At 34.0% G+C, this 21,070-nt stretch overlaps 1 protein-coding gene across 1 annotated transcript in view; it reads right to left on the reverse strand.

Annotated features, from left to right (window-relative positions):
- Positions 1–21,070, reverse strand: part of DACH1 (dachshund family transcription factor 1) — a 399,456-nt gene that overhangs the window by 296,816 nt on the left and 81,570 nt on the right. The window lies entirely within an intron of this gene.

Raw genomic sequence — 21,070 nt, forward strand, 5'->3', positions numbered from 1 at the left:
GATAGTCCCTCAAATCTGCATTAAAATGCATTTCATTCCATTGACTCATTTGCATTAATTTCTCCCATTATATCTGAAAATGGCTGAATGTCTACCCAACACAATGCCACAGCCTATCACAGGCTACCACCGGCAGCCCCAGGTGCCAATTTACTCCTCTCAGTTCTTTTCATTCTGTTTGCTGATTCTGACAACTGGAGTTCTCCTCTCCGTCCAAGGGACTTTTCAATTGGATTTGCTCGTGGTGACAAAATTGTTGCTTTGCTGAGAGGAGGGGGGTTCTTTGATTGAGCGTCTATCATGCTGCCATGGGAAAGCGAGAGGCGAATGATTCTCAGTGGCTTCTGATTTCCAGTATTTGTTCAGCATTAGGCCCACTTATCTCCAGAAGAAAAAGCAACATGTAGAAAGAAAGTGACAGGCAGAAACACACTCGCTTGCTTCTTCATTCTCACTGCATGCTGTATTCAAACAAGGGGGACCTATTACACTGGAAGCTCCAGATCGGCCTCACTCAATTATCACAGTTAATCCTTATAGCTCTATAAAGTAAATATTTCATTACAATTTCAAATAAACAGTCACCCAATCTAATGAAGCAAGAACTCAAAGTGGCAATGTCATAGAACTCGTTACCATCATCAAAGGAAAGGACATAGCCTTGTCTACTGATAATGGAAAAATGGAAACTGGCGTATTTATGAACTCAAGGGTGCGTAGTTGTAAGGGCTGTTTTTTTTTCTGTACTGCAATTGACTAACTTATCTTTTCCAATAAAATTCAATTATCAGAATTCTATGTCTTTTTAATTTCCCCTTATTTCTCTCACTTTTTCACCCTAGTCTCTTTCTTCATCAAGTTCATCATCTTCAGTACCCAGTCCATTATCAGCACACAACACACTTGGCACATTAAACTGTAACTTCTCTTTTTGATAAACAGAGACTCTTGCTATGGTATTTCAAATCAGGAAACTTATGGAATATAAAGTGATCATTTTCATAACCCATTGTGTCTACATCAATGTTATCTTAAATCCTTCATCTTGTATGTCCTTATATCCTTTATCTTCTACTCTTATACTCTGGGGCAAGAACATCTAAAAATAACTCTCATTTCACCAAATCTTAATAATGTGAAAAAAGCTTGAATTGAATAAAGATAAGTAGATTAAGTCCTCAATCAAATGTTGAATTACCTCTATGCTACTCTAACTCTCAATTTAATCCTAATCTTTAATCCCTCGGGGAATCATTTTTCTTAAATTATTATTTTATCCTTCTTATTAAATATTCTGACAATAGTCATTATATGTTCACATTTTTATAACTCATACTACAGGACAGAAGACTATAACAGGACCACATTGCCTGTATTGGTTAGAGCTTACGCAAAGGGGTCCCAGGCTATGCAGTAAGGTACAAATCCAGATAGACGGTGATCACAAACATTTCTCTTTTTCTCTCAATTTAACTATTTGATGTTGACCTGTCTTATGATTATTGTTTCTTAGGAAGTTAGATGAATTTTGGTGGCTTAGTGCGAAATAGTTGCATGTTTTTTTTCTCCCTTTAAGAGCCTTAAATATTTAGCCTTCTTTAAAAATATCACCTCAAACTGTTGCTTTCCAAACACTAATGTGCACAAAAATTACTGGGTCATGGGGAGGGGCTTTAAAACACAATGCAAATTTTCCTTCGGTAGGTCTGGAGTGTGGCCTGGGACTCAGCATCTTTAAAAGTCACAGGTGGTGCTGATGCCATGGTCCCAGGGCCCTGGACTGACAAGCAAGGACCCAAGCTACCGTGTGGGATTTATAACTGTTAAAACAAAAATCAAAGATAGGCAATCCTTAAATATTATCCAGATAAATATGATTTACCTAACATTTTTTACCTAAACATGAATTTTGGTAAAAAATATGATTACTATTGATAATTAAGTGGCTGTTACATGCACTTAAATATTAAATCATTTTGTCCTCACCATACCCTTAAGGCCTCTGTTATTATGTGAATTATATCAATTATACAGACCAGTAAATAGACCTAGTGAGGTGAAATACTAGGTCCATGGTAGGAACTGGTCTCTGAATCAAATATTGTCTGCAAATGCACTATCAGTTCAGTCCAGTTCAAATCAACTTTACTCCCCTTGTCTGTCACAGGGTCGACCTGCGGAAATGCCTTCATTCACCCAGCACATTTTACTGAGGGCCTGAAGTGTCTTAGACAGTCTGTGGGGCCACCTGCACTCAGATGGGAAAAGGCACATTCCTGCCTTCCTGGAATTTTACTCCCATTAAACAACTGAACAAATCAGTGAGCAAAAAAATGTCAGGAGCGTGTAAGTGATATGAAAAAAAATGGTATGATAGGAAACAATTTAGGACTGTACATCTCAGGAATCGGTATGTTTTCAAAATTTACATTTGAAATTTCACATCACTGCTGGGCCACATTAATAATATAGTTTTTCTTAATAACTGCAGTTCCCATAAAACCAAATATAGCACAAATGACTTATCACTGGTATATACAAATGTGCTCACAACACAGATATAGAAAAAGAAGTTTCAAGAGTCCCAACATTTGCCCTGACTAGTTCGCTTCATCCCACAAAGCAAAAGATCATGGGTTTGATTCCCAGTCCGGCCACATGCTCTGGCTGTGGGTTCAGTCCCCAGTTGGGATGTGGGTGAGAGGCAACAGATCAATGTTTCGCGGTCATGTTGATCTATCTCTTCTTTCTCTCTCCCTTCCCCTCTCTCCCATATATGTTGCTCTGACTGATATCTTAACACTCTTTGAACCCAGTATCATAATCTTCATCACAAACATTAACACTTACATAGCACCTTATTTAACTGACAGTTTTGTTACAAGTACTTTACATAGATTGGGTTGGACAAAAAGTTTGTTTGTTTTGTTTTGTAAAATGGCTCAAGTAACGCTGAGCTGTCTTTAACTTCTTCTGACACAATTTTCTTAGATTATATTCTGACAGTTATAATATCACTGTGCATTTAAAAATAATTTTCAAAATTGGTAAACTTCTGTGTAGCCCTTTTAATATTGAAGATGGAAGGAAATATGCAACATTTTCAGCATATTATGCTTTACTTTATTATTTCAAGAAAGGCAAAAATGCAATTGAAATGCCAAGATGATTTGTGCAGAGTACAGGGAAGGTGCTGTGACTGATCAAATGTGTCAAAAGTGGTTTGTTAAGTTTTGTGCTGGAGATTTCTTGCTGGACGATGCTCCATGTTTGGGTAGACCAGTTGAAGTTGAAAGCAATCAAATCAAGACATTAACTGATAACAGTCAATGTCATATCATGCCAAAGATAGCCAGCATATCTAAATCAATAAAGTTATTGGTGCAAATTAAAAATGTGCCTTTTATTTTATGAAAAAAAACATATGAACTTTTGGGCAACCCAATAACTCATTTAATAATCATGACTGTTTATTAAGTATGGTATTATTGTACCCATACTCCAAATTATAAAACCAAGACACAGACCATTTTACTAATAAATCTGGATTTATGTAGGTGATAAGTGTGAAAGTCAACTATGAAATCTAGGCAATTGGGTTCCATTTTGCCTTAATATTTTGCTTCATTGTCTCTCATTCTTCTTTATAGAATATGACAGTTATAGGTTATTTCCAAGATTTCATTTTTCTCAAATGCTAAAACGCTATGACACTGATTTAAAATATAAAATCTGAGAGGTCAGGCTGAGTCTCAGCCTGTTTGGTTACATTTTTGTGTTTGGTTGGAATATTTACATGCTTAATATTATGCAGAACTTTGATCAAAGTTACACCAAACTTAACTGGAGATTCTGCATTCTTTCTTTTATTTAACTTTGCACAAAGGATTATGTTTACAAATACTAAACCTTATAATTGATAATTAAAATAGACAGGAATATCATTTAGAAAGGCACACGCTCAGCAGAAAATACTAATCAAAACGGTTGACACATGTTTCTTTAATTTAATGCAATTGTGCAGTTGAAATACAAATTAACCTTTCAATAACATTTAGGAGCAAAAATGCCCTCCATTGACTTATTACAAAGTATTTTGTTCGCTCATCAATTTCTGTAGCAAGTATTTGTTGAATACCTTTTTGTGTACAGCAGCCTAGGTCAACAGGATTTAACAAAGAATGAGTGGGAGCAAACACCAGTGTTTGGGACACTAAAATAGGATTCACATAAGAATATCATTGTAACTCTGAGTAATATTAATAATTAGTCGGCTTTATGTGCACTTAACATTTAACTCATTTTATTCTCATCACAATATTCAAATTCTCCACCATTGTACTGTTATATAACTTATACAGAACCAAAAAACTATCATGTCTATACACACCCTATTCAAAGAATTACAAGATAGTGAATTTGGATGAAACTGTAAATATTCTAACTTAAATCAAGAAAAGGCTCAATGGAAGCACCAAAAATATATGAAGAGCCCACAAAATTTCCAAACTTAAAACAAGAAGTAAAGGCAGTGATGGAGTCTGAAAATGGTATTTGCCTTGGGACGTAGCTCACCAAGACATAGATTCCCATGGTTTCACACCGCGCATCTAATAATTGCCTGGTGTGTGCTTATAGTGGGTGCTCAAAAAACGTGCTCAGCACATAAACGCTCTCATTTTACCTTTTTACTTTTTAGGTAAGAGGTAAAAAGTAGGTTTACTTTTACTTTACTTTAGGGTTTGAAGAGATGACAATGTAGTGAATATCTGATTCTTCCATCTCTACGAAGGGAATTCTCTGCAGACTGATTTCTTAGGCATCTTGACAACTGTTGACACCTCAAGATCCATCTGTATTTTGATTTTAGCAACAACATTGTAATTGATTGTCTTTTTAAATCTTTACCCATGTCTCCTTTTTCCACTGAATCCTCTCCTATTTTCCATAAAACTAAATATGACTCAGAGTTTCCTTCTTAGTGTCTCCCTTTCTCTCTAAATCGTTATATCCAAGAGTTCCCACTCACTCACACTTCCAATTTCCAAGGGAAGTAATAAGTGGTCCCACACTAATATCAGTACAGCTAACTAGCTGGATACTACCACTTGGCTACTCCACAGTTCTCACAGACCACATTTCCATGAATTTGTCATCTTTCCCCCAATCTGTTCCTCCTGTTTTGTTTCCTTCCTGCTACATCATCCATCAAGTCATACAAGCCAGGTATTTAGTTGGAAGACAGTAAGTTTTTTGACTTCACCTGTTCCTTCCATCTTCTCCCACCAAAAACATCTTATCGGTACTCAAATTCTATTATGTCTACCATAATAGAATTTGGTAGACAAATTTGTCTACCTTAAGGCACTGCCATATCTATTTCTTCTCCATACCTGTATCCATGCCTCAGTAAAGGTCCTATTTATTTTCTACATGGACTTGTATGAGTCTTTTAACTAGTCTTCTTGCCTTCATTTGTATATATACTTCCTAAGTAATAATTCCTCATTACTTTCAGACTATAATCCAAAATCAGCAGCGGAAACAAGTGTCTTTATGATCCGCCTCTCACTCCAGCCCATCTTTAAGCAATAATAGTAATAGTCGTTGTATGTGCTGGGCATTGCTGGAATGCTTTCATAAGCTATCTCATTTACCTTTGGTATCAACCCTAGAAAGTGGCTTTTAAGACCCCCCAGTTTTACCAGTAATGTATCTAGAGATAACCAGCTCACCTGAAATCACAGGATTAGAGAACAGCGCAGCCATGGCCTACAACACATCCTGACTACCTCCAAAGTCCTACTTCTAACCACCATCCTGCCTTATCCTCCAAATTCCCTCCCCTCTTTTCCCTGCCCTCTCTCCTTTCTACCCTCTGCCTTGAGGAACTTCAGATCTACTCCAGCAGTTTTCAATCCTGGAAGCAGAGTCAAATCCATACTCACCTGAAAAGGTTTTAAAAACTCCAGTAGCCTGGCTTCGCTCACCCTTGAGATTCCTGTTTAGTCAGTGCCAGGTGGGGTCTGGGCATCAGCATTTTTTCAAAGCAGCCCAGGCTTTTCTAAGGCACAGCTAGGTTTGAGACCCACTGCCTCGCAAAACTAAATTGTATGGTTGCCTCTCACATCATGTAACTTCTGATGTTATATGATGTTATCCCTGATCCCAGTGACTGTAGTAATTTTTCCACATGTACTTGTCTGTACTGGGTGTTTGGGCTTCCTGTAGGTAGAAGTCATAGCTCACTTAAATTTACAGCTGACGTGACTGGCCAGCAGTGGGCTCTCAACAGCAACTTGTAAAATAAACACATAAGACTTGCTGATTGCTCTTACAAATTTGTAGAAATTATTAATGCCTTAAAATATAGTATTTTGAAGTTTCTTAAATGTCTCAGAGCTTAGGAAAGAATAAAAGTCCTGAAGAAAATGATTTTAATGCATGAAATTATTTATACATAGAATGTATCTATTTTCACCTGAGAAAAGAAAAGCTCTTACTTAGATAAGGATTAAATCAGTTTTCCCCAAAGTTTTGTAGTGACTAGCATCTTGTAGAATGTATGTAAAAATGTGTGTGTGTGTGTGTGTGTGTGTGTGTGTGTGTGTGTATAGGCTACACGGATAGAATGCAATAGTAAAGTCAACAGAGAGATCTTGTTTTCTACTTAACATTCTCCTCCTCTCAGATGCATCTGACCTAAACAACACTACACCGTTAATTCGACCACCATTTTCCCCAGCGATGCTACATTTTCCTAATGATTAATTACTTAATCATTGGGAAATTAAACTAGCGTACTACTTGACCATTAAAATATCATACTATTTAACACTGTTTATCAGTAAATTAATTTAATAGTATTATGAATACAATGATTGAAGTTTCTATTGTTAAGTTGTTCATAAAATTTTTAAGAAAAATACATTTTAGAGGCTTCCTTACATAGGGTTTGTTACCACTTTAATAAGAATTGAAAACTTTTGTGTCTCTGTTATTATGTGAAAAAATATCCTAAGTAATAGTATTTCAAGGGGGGGTTTGGTGGGGGGATAAAATACATAAGAATATAAGGCAAATTGAATGCCCACATAATAAAAATTAATCATGGTGAATTGCTTAGGGGAGAATCACACACTTGACCCACAGTGAAGTCTGAAATATTAATCCATTTCTATGACAGAGATCAAGCTTCATAGTTGCTTTTTATCCTCCTCATAAGAGAAGCAACAGTTGTAAACCATAATGTTATAGTTCAAACAATGCCCCCCCGAAGACTTCAAATTTATTATAGCATTCATCTCCAAGACAAAAGACCTGGTGTAGGAAAAAAGCTCTTTTAGCAAAAAGCATGGTTGTTATTTATGGCTCAGATGCAAAGAATGAGTTTGGGGAATTTATCAGAGATGAAGGTATGAAATGTTTTAGCTTGTTCTTCTCTCTCTAATCCATAAACCATTTTCTCAGCCACCCAAGTGAATTCTAATGGAACAAAAATGATGAAATAATATTTTCCTAACCCTTTAACACTTTTTCTTCTGTGTGAGTTTCAGTGAGATGAGGAGTATATGATTTCATAAAATTAAGAATATTTTAAGCAGCAGATAAGTAATCTTTTCCAATAACATAAATTAAGCTCCTATAAGCAAAATTTACTATTTCGAATGGTAGTTTCGTTTTTATGCGCTTAATTCTTATCATTCACATTATCACTATTGGCATTATTACGGGTTGTCATATAGTTAAAATTTTAAAATAAGTATATTTTTAATTAAAGTCATTTCAATAAAATAAGCCCACATTACTGCCTTTAAAACCTTGATGACTCAATAACGATACTCAGCTTTTATTTTTATTTTCACATTTTTAATTATTGATATACCCACATGACGCGCTCTTTGAAAGAAGACATGCTGTAATCAAAGCAATGATGACTTACAGATGACCTGCCCTCCATCCTCTCTCTGAGGAATGAACACAAGGCCACAAAAGGCCTGTGTCTTGTTCCCTAATGACCAAGCCCAGGAGAAGCTCAGGGCAGATAGGAAGGTGGGGGCGGGGAGGGACACCAGCATGTAATGAAAATTCATTCTTCATCCTCACATACTGCTTTTCTAAGATAAAAAATAATCAAAAAATGTAATTAGAAAAGTAAAATACACAGTTTTGCCACTTTAAAACTGGTTTAAGAATAGTTCTGTGGTCCTGAGCACAATAAGGGAGCTATACAGATGCCACTTGTTGTTTTCTTTCTTAATTCGAAAAGGACAGGTAATTTTAGAACAAAATAAGGCAGCTGGAATAAAATATGGAATAATCTTTAAGCCGAAAACCCTTCCTGGCATTGTTTGATAGATGTTACACTACTTGTATTGTTTGCCAAATTCCATTACAATTGCTCAGACAGCTCAAGGAAAACGTGGTCTCTCTCTGCACAGTTTTTAACATCATAGTTAGTGGAACGAAGAACAGTCCACCACTGAGTCATCTGCCACTAGGCACTGCGACTGCACGTTTGCTAAGTATTGGTGCTTTTCTTCTTCGTTTTGTTACTTTAAATCTTTTGCCACAATTTTCACCTGTGTTAGACTGCTTTAGCTTGACATGGAAATAAAAGTTAATTAGTTACTATGGTGACCTGTGCGTTAAACATTGCAGTTATTTAAGGTTTATAAATACATCCCAACTTAGTATTCAGAATGCAATGTGCATAAGCATTCCGAACAAATAGTGAGTTTGTTTGCAGTAAAGATCAAATAGGGACTTGAGCCGGATGACAAAATTCATTTGACTATAGTGTCGGCGAAAGACATCCTAAATTTGACATCTTTGTGCCATATACTCATCATAGTTAAAGCTGCATGTCTTTCCAATTATTTTCTAACTTCTTTAAAGGTTTGGTACAAGCACTCTACAAAAAATATCTTAATCTGCTAGGCTGAATTTAAGTGCAAAATGCTAAAAATGGACCGTTCCATTTAGCTCATAGGGTATGGTATTCTCTCTCTCTAAAATAGTGGTTCTTAAACTTGTATATGCAATAGAAACGCCTGTGGAACAACTTTAAAATATTAATTTCTCATTTCTACCTCCATAATGTGAAATTTGGCATATTTAGGGTGAGACCAATGAATCTGCACTGTTATCAAATACTCTAGTTGATATCAGTGTTTGCTTTGTTAAGGTCACTTTTCTGAAAAACAGTGTGAATTGGATACTTTTTTACCAAATGTAGAAAGAACACTTTTAAGTTACCAAGTTATCCAACCTACCAGGATTTTAGTACTCCTTATACTGAAGGTATAAAAGTCACAGTTCTCCCAGCATTATTCTAAAGTTAACTTCTTTAGAGAAATAAATGATAACCTTCAGAAAGAAATCTTTCAGAAAGACCAAATATATCAGTTATTGATTGAAATTAATAATATGTGACATGATCCTATGTAGAAAGACCTTTCACAAAAAGCAGATGATTTACATGAAAAAGGAGGCTAAAAATTTTACTATCCACTATTTTTCGCAGACAATAGTCTTTCTCTATCATGGGAAAGGCAAGCTGTAATACATTATGCTTTGGAATTCTAATCAAAAACCTATAAACAATGTATAACTTACAAATGCCCTTCAGTGCATTAGAATACTTTTAGTACAGCTTTAAAATTTTAAATCAATCCTGCCATTCACTCCATATTATTTATCTTCAATTTCTCCATATTTTAAATGTCACTGTGTCATATTAAGTAATAAAAAGTTTAAAAGATTATAACCTGAACTTGGCAGATACTCACTCACTTTCATTATCAGGCCTAAAATCCTTGCCTTCTTACATTTTCGCTACCAAAGAGAGTCTTTCTCTGGCTTTCGTTGATTCTGGTCTTGAAAGCAATAGAATCTTTGCTTTCACTGAAAAACCTAAAATACCATCATGTTGTATTAAGCCAATTTTTACATTTAAGTTAATGGCACTTAAGCCTTTGGTTCTTAATCCTACTCTTTTGTCATCTATCTTAAAAACTATATTCTGTTCATCTAAATGATTCTTTAATTCTATCAATTGTATAATTTATGTCCCATAATCTAGCAACATTTCATTTTCTCCAACCTGAAGCTCAAAATGAAAATAAAAGTCACTCAAAAATTGATTTTTTATATATGCTGTAACAAATTATAACTAAGTTATATAATAGGCTTTCTTATAAGAAAATGATCTATACCCAAATATGCTTGGGTGGTAAATATGATTTATTTTTTTCAAAATGTACCCCTCACAGTAAGTGTTGTTTCCACTAACTTTCCCCCTTGTAATGGTAGTATGAATCTCTATTAACTAATGCTAGTAAAAATCCACGTAAATATTAGCAGTTCAGGACTGAGAATTTTATGGAAACAAAACTATGGGCAGAATAGCCAGGTGCCTGTGTCCAATATAATGCAGACCTTTCCTCGACAACATGGTTTTTGCTGCAACTCTACTCTCATTAGATTGGAATTTGTGTTAGCTTCCCTGTACCAAAACTTACTAATAGGATTGTTAGCAATTATTATACTGAAATGAAATCAGCACAAACTATTAGATCTGTTTAAACAAGTTAAAAATAAACCTTGATTAAATGTTCTTTTATAAGAAGCTGCTCATTAGGGTTACATGGCCTTCAGAGAAATTGGTGTTTCATTAACATCAAAGAATGTATTGCATTTAAACTCCCTAGCCTAAAAAGTTACATATAAAATAAAGTTTTAAAAACATTTTAGATAATGAAATTTTAGAAAAGATCTTACTTATGGTTCATTAAGTAAGTAGAAAGATATATAGTCTTAAAATGGAGGAGTACGAATAATGAGATTACAAAGAAAATTACCACCAAAAGCAACAATAAGCAAAAAAAATCCAAAACAAAAAAAAATTTAGAAAACTGTGCCAGAATGATCAAATGATAAATTTCCTCTAAGTTACCATATAGTTCTGCTACATAATAGTTGAATTAGAAGGTCATATGCGTACTTAAATGCAAACAAAAATCTGATTTCACAATAAATCAGTAATGTTTAAACCACACTACTAATACTTACAGAACTCTAATAAGTAAAAGTATACTATTTTAGAAAGTAGAAATAACTTTCTACAACTTTGCCCTTTATAACATGAATCAATATGTTATTATAACTTGACTTAGTGGAAATTATTCTGTTTGTGATAAACAACCTTTGGCAACAATGATGCGTTGGCCAATGTCAACTAGGTGGCCTACAAACTCGTAGAAAAACTTGGATGACATTTTTGTAATTTCCCATCTTCCTAACTCCACACATTTCAGGGCACTCAACTCATACATGCGCACACACGCACATGTACAAACACACACACACACTTCATCCCATCAGGATAAACTAAATATTAGTTACATAAAGGTCAATGTTGTATTATGTGGACATCATCTCCATTCTTGAGAATGGGTGGAGGATGAAGAAATCTCATAACTGAAAGACTGACTAAATTATCAGACATTGAAATTCACAAAAACATACTAAAGTTAACAGCAAATTGATCTATTTAAAATTATAATATAGGGTAGGTTTCAAGGTTTTTTAAAAAGGTTTTCTTTTCATGAACAGTACGTGTATTATTCTGAACAAACCATGTAGTAATTACTATTGTAATTTAATATCTTCATATAGACTGATATCCTCTACAGTATATTTGCCCCCTTGTCTACTCAATTATAGGAATATGTTCTGTTTTTTTTTTTAAGGAAACAAACCTTCTGGTTTAAGTAATTGATATTCCTTAATTAAACATACAAAGGGCATGGACAATGAAATCTTTATAAATCTCTGAGCATGCCTAAAAGCAACAAAATTATACTTTTGTTAAAGCATTTGTGTGTATTTTGCACAATTTTTAAAAGTTTAACCTCTGTAGATCAATGTGCTTCCTTAAAAGACTTTAATAAATTAAAGTGCAGAGAGCTTTTTTTCACCAGGCAGAAAAAGCTGATGAGACAGGTTTAGTTTAATCTCAGGCAATAGAAGTCATTAACCATTCTCTCAGGGATTAAAATATAGCTTGCCCTTTTCTTCTCTCACTTATCATTAGCATCACTTTAATCTCCTAGCGTTTCACACTGCTATTTTAATCATTACTTACTGCCTTTTGACAAGTGCAGAACATGCTTTTTCTCATTGAGGCAATATCCTGGTTTTAGCTGACAAATGTAGGACATAATGTAAAAATATCAAAGTGACATCTCTTAAACACACCTTCATCATAAAAACCTCTAAAGTTACAATATCCCTTTGTCTAGTATTTCCATGGAAATTATCACTTGAAAGGTTTATATCTTAAACAAAGAGAAAAACTTTCTTCTAAATACAATGAAAACTAGTTTGGAAAAAAATTAAATCGTGTAAATGAGATCCAAAAATATGTACATAAGTATTTCTCTTTTACTCTAAAATAGTTAGCAACTTCCAAATAGTGACAAAAGTGGTCTGTGGTTTCATGATAACTTTAATAAGAGATATGCAATATTGAAATGGCTACTCTATTACCATTTGATGCTTTATAGTCACATTAAGTAGTATATACATCTGAGGTTAAACCAAGATAAAATACTATAAGAATAATGCCTAATTCTATTATTTTGATAATACCACTTCTCTGCTAATCAATAAATATTAAGTAATACTTAAAAAGAAAATATATATGAAAATAATAATAGTTACAAATATATTAACATGTAACCTCTGAAAACTTGTTATGAGTATTACAATTGAACTTTTTTTACTACGTTTTGAAACTTATTTTACATAAAAATAAAAACCATATGATGTTTTTTAATGTTCTTTTATCTCATGACATTTAGTTTAATTTATAGAATCTCATTAATCTAATCTGCCAAATCTGGAGTGGATAACAAATTTGGAATAAATCTTTTGGGATTCAGGAATGTAAATTTTATATTGTCTTCAGATATAAGTAGTATAAGTACGAGACTATATTCTAGCATCTTTGTAATATTGCATTTGAACTCAAAAGTAAACCAATGAAGTATTTGGTAATTAACCAAATCTGACTTTTAGAACCAAAGCACCAATTTTGGGGAAATGATCACTCACGCTTGGCCCCAAGCCCTTTAATCTAGTCCATCTGTAATGATCTCATAGAACTTTCAACCATTATTTAGCTGTTAGAAGAAAAAATATGTCTCACTATATGTTTCGACAATAAAATCCCTTCTTAAGCTTCACAAAGCAGAACAATTCATTATTTGATCTCTTTCCAGGTTCAAAGTCTGTCTTATTACAGTACTTCAAAGAAATATGTAATCAAAGACAAACAGCTGTGAAAACAATCTTTTATTACTTTATTATCATCTAGAATATATCTTTGGAGTAAACCAATGGAAATGACATACAAATAATCTCTATTATGTTTGTTATTTTACATTTGTTCACAAACTATGCATGTTTATCTTTCAGGTTTAATATTATTTCCTATAAATAGAGCAGAGTGGCACAGTCCAGTCACTCTATTGTCTGTCAAAAAAAAGAAAAAAGAAAAACAATTACAACAACAAAGAATGAGTTGCTCTAATGTCAAACAAAGGTTTTTTTCTAAAAAACAAATTTTCAAAATCATATTCAGTGATATGACTCTCCGGGTTAACATTACTCTAAAGTAAAATCATGCTTTCTGATGTTCAAATTAATCAGTGAGAATTACAGTATTGTTCAACTACAAATTAGTATGCCTAACTAAAATGTATACATCAAATGTATCACTTGCAGGGGAGACAGACACAAAATCAGGCAATTACTGTCTAAGGCATAGCTACATTGCCAAATTCATTCCCACATTTTAAACATCATACAGTCATCTGGTCATGTCCTTACTTCTTAGAATGGAGTGTTTCTGTCATTAAGATGCAAATAGACTGGTCAGTACAACATAAAGTGTTCTTTGAATGGGAACAGCCCCTTCACTGCAGGCTCGCACGACACTCTGCATCCCACCACCATCCCACTACTAGAAAGCATGTGGAGGCGGAAGAAACAAACATCTTTTGAGGATACTTTATATGATCGAAACCTTAATAGATGAGTTCATTCAGCTCTGACACTGTGTCTCTGGTGAAGGTAATACTATCCACATTTTCCAGATGTGGAAAGTTAAGAAGCTGAGTAACTTTTAACTTGTTCCTGGGTTAATCTACCTCTAAAGTCAGTATGCTGTCTGCACTAGACCCCGGGCCATCCATCCTAGAACAAACTTCCTAGGTACATGTCCCCAGATGCTCTTGAAAAGCAATGCCCTCTAACAAATCCAACTTTTCTTCAAAAGATTCTAATGCACGATTACATAACACGGGACAAAATGGGTCATTATAACTTGGCAAGATTAAATCGATGATTCATCAACACAGGTCACAATTAGAAAGACCACTGTCTCTGGGTCTCTGCAAACATAATGCTCGTCCAAGAGAAATGTAGAACCTGTGCCATCAGTAGAGACCTGGCAGAAAAGAGCTGCAAGTGCGCTGCCTCAAACTGACAAACTGACGGAATGGACAGATAACAGTAAAAGCCATGGCACTATGGCCATACAGGCAAAGCAGGTAATTAAGTCCATGATATGAATTTTGAAAAGATTATGGTATATCTACCTCACATTCTGCCGTCTCAGTATAATGATGAAAAGTTTTAATATTTTTGTATTGGTCCTAAAGTTTCTCTCTATAATATAGATAGGTAAAGACATGTACATACATATACATACATATACAAACGTGTGTATTAGCTATGCTATAGTGAATTCTTTATGTAACACAGTCCTTAGTTGAAATGTGAATCTGAACTGACTATAACTGATAAAGACTTCTTTTTATTATAATAAGGCTATAGATAGTCTACTTACAGAAAAAAATTATGGCAAAATTATATCTTTCTATAATATATCTTTCTAAAATTATATAGTACATGAAAAGATTAATTTAAAAATTTTTTTATTGTGGGTAAACTTAACTATAATTATATTAACATAAACACAGTATTCTTTATTTTAAATAACAACATAAAATTCCTGGAGACTCTGGCCAGCCAAGTGTAGGGATGATGAAGGAAACAAATTGCTTATTTGAAGTTTGGATCCTTCAATTCATAGTAAAACTTGGTTCAGTTTTACTGGTTATTAAGCAAACAGTATCAGCATTGGAAATGCATTTAATGCATGACTCAATTTCCATAAAAGTTAATTTCCTGACTTTTCAGTTTGATTGCATCAGAAGTTATTCAGTAAAAGAGGGCAAAACAAAGCCAGTGACTCCTGCTTTGGAATAATTAAGTAGTAATTTGACCAAACATTTCCTTCCTTCCTGTGTATTTCTCAAAGTCACTATTACACTACAAATTTTAGCAGAAACATTTTTAATGGGCACAATCTATATGGGGAATAGTCCAAAGTACAATGTTTCACAATCAGGGTTGGCAACACCATGATGAGACTACTTTTTACTGCTGTTTTTAGGATGTATCTGAGATAAACGTTCAATTTTCTGGCTTTAGAATAGTCATATTACAGAAGTGAGAGTCAGTATCACTAATTTTTGCCTGCAGGTTCAAAATATAATTCAGTTCATTAATATGGGACACAATTATGGAAAATTAAATAAATAGAGCAGTGTTGAACTTTAGATGTTACTTTAATGCAATATTTTGTTGACTTATTGATTGATAAAAATTAATTGTTTAATGTTATTCTAGTGTTTCCAGTTTGGCTGACATTGTAATAAACAATAAGGAAGAAAGAATTATCAGTCTTTGAATTTGAGAGTCCCAGGTCATTTGCCTGTATTAAAAATGTATCAATCATTCAAAAAATTATGTGAAACTATCATGCATAGCTTTTGCCTTTTAACTATTTTGAGAGCAACTTCTTACATACAATTTCATTTCATTCCTGGACAAAATTTAAAAGTGCATTTAAATCCTCCTGGCTCAGATTGAAAAACTGCTATTTATTCTACCTGCCCTCCCCTCCCCATAAACCCACTACTGTTTTTACTTCGCAATTCAACTGTTTTTAGTCCTGATTTTTCACCTCCACTAAATGACTCCTCATCCGAATCAATCTCTACCACTTGTTCTGTCTTTATTTCTCCCCACTCCTACTCTATCTCAGAAATCTCAGAAGCCCCCCCAGCCTCTGATGCAAACATCTGATAAGCATCCTCAATGTTCTCCGTGCACAGGTATTATTTTTCCAGCATAATGGTCAACCAAAATTTTACTATTGATTTTCTCAGCCTCCCATAATTTTGTACTACTTTCCTATTCCTGCAGTGTGCAGCAATCATCCTCTGGTTATTTTCAGATACACTTCTGTTCATTGAGGAAAGGGGAGCTCAGAGAGCCTGTGTTTATACCTTCTCAGGGAGACAGTCTGGTTTGGTGAAGAGAGAGGGAACTTCAGAGTCAGATGGCACTTGCACACAGCCTGTCTCCAAGAGGGTGTTTTGTAACTTGAGCAATGAGTCTTGGTTTCAACCTTAGTGAAACGGGAGTAATGATATCTATATCCTGGGTTTATTATAAAAATTAATTAAAATTTTTTTCAAATTTTTTTGTGGTACCATTGTAGGTGCTACTCAAACAGTAACATTTCTCCTCTTCTAATAAATTGTATAAAAATTAGAAAAGAAGTATTCTCAATCATAATATCTTAGATTTAACAATCTATGTAAATCTGTATAAATGATGGCATCTCTATATGCCCACCCTTTAAAAAGTAAACATTAATCTGAACATGTAGATTGGGGCCATATTTTTCTCTATGTCATTTTTTTACTAGACAATTTATCAAAGATTTACTGATCTCTGCTAATCATTTACAAGGTTAAATATTTGGATATAATATTCACACTATATTATGCATTGATCTTCTATATATATGAATTATTAAATTAGCTAATTATATAATAAAAATTTTAAAATTCAATTGGACCTTATAAATTAATGAGTTAATCCTCAAGTTTACAAATGAGAACCATTCACTCCAACAGATTTCTTAGCCAATAATAGTGAATATTAGAAGCCAAATTTCTGACAACCCACTTTTTTCTAATTTTTTAATACTTTGATTTTTCTATAACTCAAATTCAATATTAAAGATAAATATATATATACATATATTTAATCTTCACCCAAAGGTATGTTTATGATTTTAGAGATAGAGGAAGGCAGGAAGAGGGACAGAGGGACCCATCCATGTCAGAAACATTGATCAGTTGCCACTCCCCCTGCCCCACCCCATGAGTGTCCAGACGGAGATCCAACCTGCAACCTTTTGTTGTAGGAATGAAATTCCAACTCACTGAGAAAGCATGACAGGCTAACAATATATATTTTACTTGTCTTCTCCTTCGACCACAGAGCAAATGCTAAACGAATGAACTCATGTATTCAATTTCCCCTCAGTGACCAATAGTTCTTCAATTAGCAATCTATCCATTATAGCTCTACAATGTTGACTAAATTCCTCCACTGTTAAAACTTTTAAGTTGAGAAATTTAGTAAAAATCCTAGCTTTGAAAAGATGTAAGTTGTTACATTCATGATTAATGAATCAGGTTAATTCATGATTAATATTTCTTCTTATAGTAAAAATAAGTAAGTGGAATCTGCAACTTTTTCTCTATTGATGTATGCAAAAATCATCTCTCTAAAGATACATAGCAAAGTCTTCTGAGAGTTTTATATACTTATCAAGTTCACTTGTAGAATATTTCCAAAGAATATAATTTGGAAACAGAATAAATTGCCCCATTATGCTCCATAGGACTGCTAACCTAGGAGGAACACAGGTCTATGCCTTTCATTTGTCAGGTGATCACTAAAAGAAGATATTAATAGAAAATTGTAGTTTTGTGTGATATTTTAATTTTAGTGCTTCAGACAGGTTTAGCAAAATGGCGCTTCTATCTTCCAGCAAGATTTGGATGTCATTTTATAAGATTTAGCTTTGATGTTTTTTTCTTCTTCCTCGCCTAGCTCAAACTTTCTTAGAGTTATAGATTACACCAAAAATATAAAAATTTAACACATGAAACAATGGGTTAATACATAAAACAAGCATGAATTAGAGAAAAGGTTTTGAGAGTTATATTTTGGATTTTAGAAAAAAGCATGACCTCATTCACAGATATTTCAGAAAACAACTACAACATTTTCACATAATAACTTAAAAGTAGGGTGCAGAAGATACAAGGTGAAATTCACTTTATTAAGGCATATTAATTTCTCTGGGATTCAGACTCAGACTCTGCTTGTAATGAAGAATCCTTGTAGAATGCTGTGCATACAATCTAGACCATATTATGAGCTCAACCGATGAACATAACAAACAGAACAAAAACAGTTCTATTTTGTGAGCCATGGAGTTTCTTGTTTCCTATCCCTCTATTGCCCTCATCCCCTCAATTCTCACTTAACTCCCTTGAGGTCTCTAAAACTCAGTGAAATCTTTTCCGTCTCTTGTCGTCCACCTTTCTGGCCACCTCTTCTCTGCTAAATCCACCTCTTTTGTGTTTCCACTTGTGCAAATTCAGTTTTGGAATACACACACTTATTGGTAAGTTTCCTGAAAATAAAAACTTTTTATTGTATTGCTGGAAATCTCTCTTCTCCTTTAGTACCTAACATAGAAGGGAGCTTCACAAATGTTCTGTGCATAAACTATGAATGAATGAATGAATGAATGAATGAATGAATGAATGAATGAAGATAAGGAGGGTCTAATGGGGTGGTATATGTTCAAAGACTCTGTAAACCATTAAGTGTTATGAATCCCATTCTTCATCCAGGCTGGTGGAGAGTGGCCAGAGAAAGGTGGACGGGAGTTCGTGAAAGCTAAATTGTGACCTAAACAAAATTTGTACAGAAAGAAAAATAAAAAGTTGACTTCCAGATAGAAGAAACAGCATAGAGAAAGGCAGACCTAAAAATCAGGAACACCTGGGCAAGTTGAGAGAACTGACAGAAGTTCAACAAGATGTCATGGTAAATCTCTTCTTTGTGCTATATGAGTTAATATGATGTTAACCTTGTTTTATGCATGATTAATCAAAGATATTACTTTTGGGGTGGGGGAGTAATGGGGGAGATGCACACAACTGTAATTGCACAACAATAAAGTAATTTTAAAAAGAGATATATAACTTTCAACAAGATTTTATAGTGAAAATATTATTTGTATAATATTGTGGAGAATTCTAAAGCACTTAAGTTTTAGATTATATTATTGTATTTATCACTGATATAAAATATAACTAAATAAAATATGAAGGGTATGATAATAATAGGGTATGAAATAGAAAACAACACATATTATTGAATATTTACTATAAGTAGAGCTAATACTATTATCAACATTATAGCTAAAACTCCAAAATTCATTTCTCTTATTAATAAAAATATTTCTATTTTATTCCCTTCTTACTCCTAGTCTTTCTGTAAAATAAAAAAAATCTTGTTATATAAATTAAATCACTTTCTTTGTTTTTTGCTTTGTTTTCTTATTCCACTCATTGAGTAATAACATATATATATATATATATAAAACATACATTTATTTTTTTATTTTTAGAGAGAGGAGAAGGAAGAGAGGATGAGAGGAGGAGAAACACCAGTTGCCTCTCATACCTGCCCCAACCAGTGACTGAACCCACAACCCAGTCATGTGCCTTGACTGGAATTGAACCAGTGACGATCTGCTCTGCATAACGATGTCCAACCAACTGAGCCACATGGGTCAGGGTGTATATCTTTAAAATATTGCTAAGAGGAAGAAATTTAGACCAGTTTTCAATCTGATGTTGTATCTACTGTTAATGACACAGAATTAAATACAATAAATAAGAAAAAACGGGAAATTACATTCTGTATAATTTGAATATACTTACAGAATTCTGTTATAATTATTATTTTCTAGAACCTTGATATATAGTAAGTTTGAAACTCTCCACTCTCACCATATCTCCCATGATTATTGGGTTATAATGAAGGTCACAAAGTCGAACACCTCAAGCAACAGGCAGGGGACAACCAGTGATGTCCCCATGGACAAGCCATGGGGACTGCAGTGAACCTGCACGCGGTCCCGCAGAAAGGAGGTGGACACTACTCACCTCGGGTCACTTGTTGCCATGCCAACATAAAGTCTAAATCTCTACGCTTCTTATATGCACAACTCATGCTTTTGATCTGAAATCCCCATTCTAACTTGACTTTTAATTGATATGGTTGAAAATAATATGTCTGGACGAAAGCAAACATGTCTGAGATACAACCTAGCGGCCTCTGTTTGCTATAGTATTTCCTTATTTATTTTCTGTTTTCTGACACAGACCAAACAAACAGCTTCTGAACCTTTCTCTACCTTTTCTAAATGTTGAGTTGGATCGGAGCACACCATCTTCGGAGAGCATCAATAGCAGCACGCTGCTTACCACGCTAAGCACCAATTTCTCAGCCAGGCCTTCACTTCTCAACGAAATACATCCCCAGCATTTAAACTGTCACATCATCCCCAGATGCTTACAGATCAGGTGAAATGGACAAACTCCACTCCACTCCTGCTTTTTCCTCTTGTTCTTCAAAAACCCACCTTAAACATCATTTCAATAAAAAAACGAAATGAAATGTTCATTGTCTTATCCTTCTACTTGTCCCTGTGATGAATTACCAGCATTACTGGTAAAATTTGTATCAAATATTGTTTTGTATAAAAGTTATTAGTATAGTTATGAATCTCCCATACAAATCACTATCACAGACTGGACTCTTCGTCACCTATTTCTACCCTTTCCCTGTACTGCATACTATGATAGGCACTGAACCCATGTGTGTTAATTGAACTTCTTAGTTCCCCTCTTATACTGAAAAAAAAACTTAGAAAATAAAAAATGAGTTATTTACTAATGATAGTTATTCGTGCATGTTTGAAATTTTATATAGTATAAAAATGTATATTATCAGTTCATTCCATTGCAGGCTAATAATCCATGGGTAAGGG

Source organism: Artibeus jamaicensis, unplaced genomic scaffold (assembly GCF_021234435.1).
Source record: "Artibeus jamaicensis isolate MK-2021 breed Jamaican fruit bat unplaced genomic scaffold, CSHL_Jam_final contig_415, whole genome shotgun sequence".
NCBI lineage: Eukaryota > Metazoa > Chordata > Mammalia > Chiroptera > Phyllostomidae > Artibeus > Artibeus jamaicensis.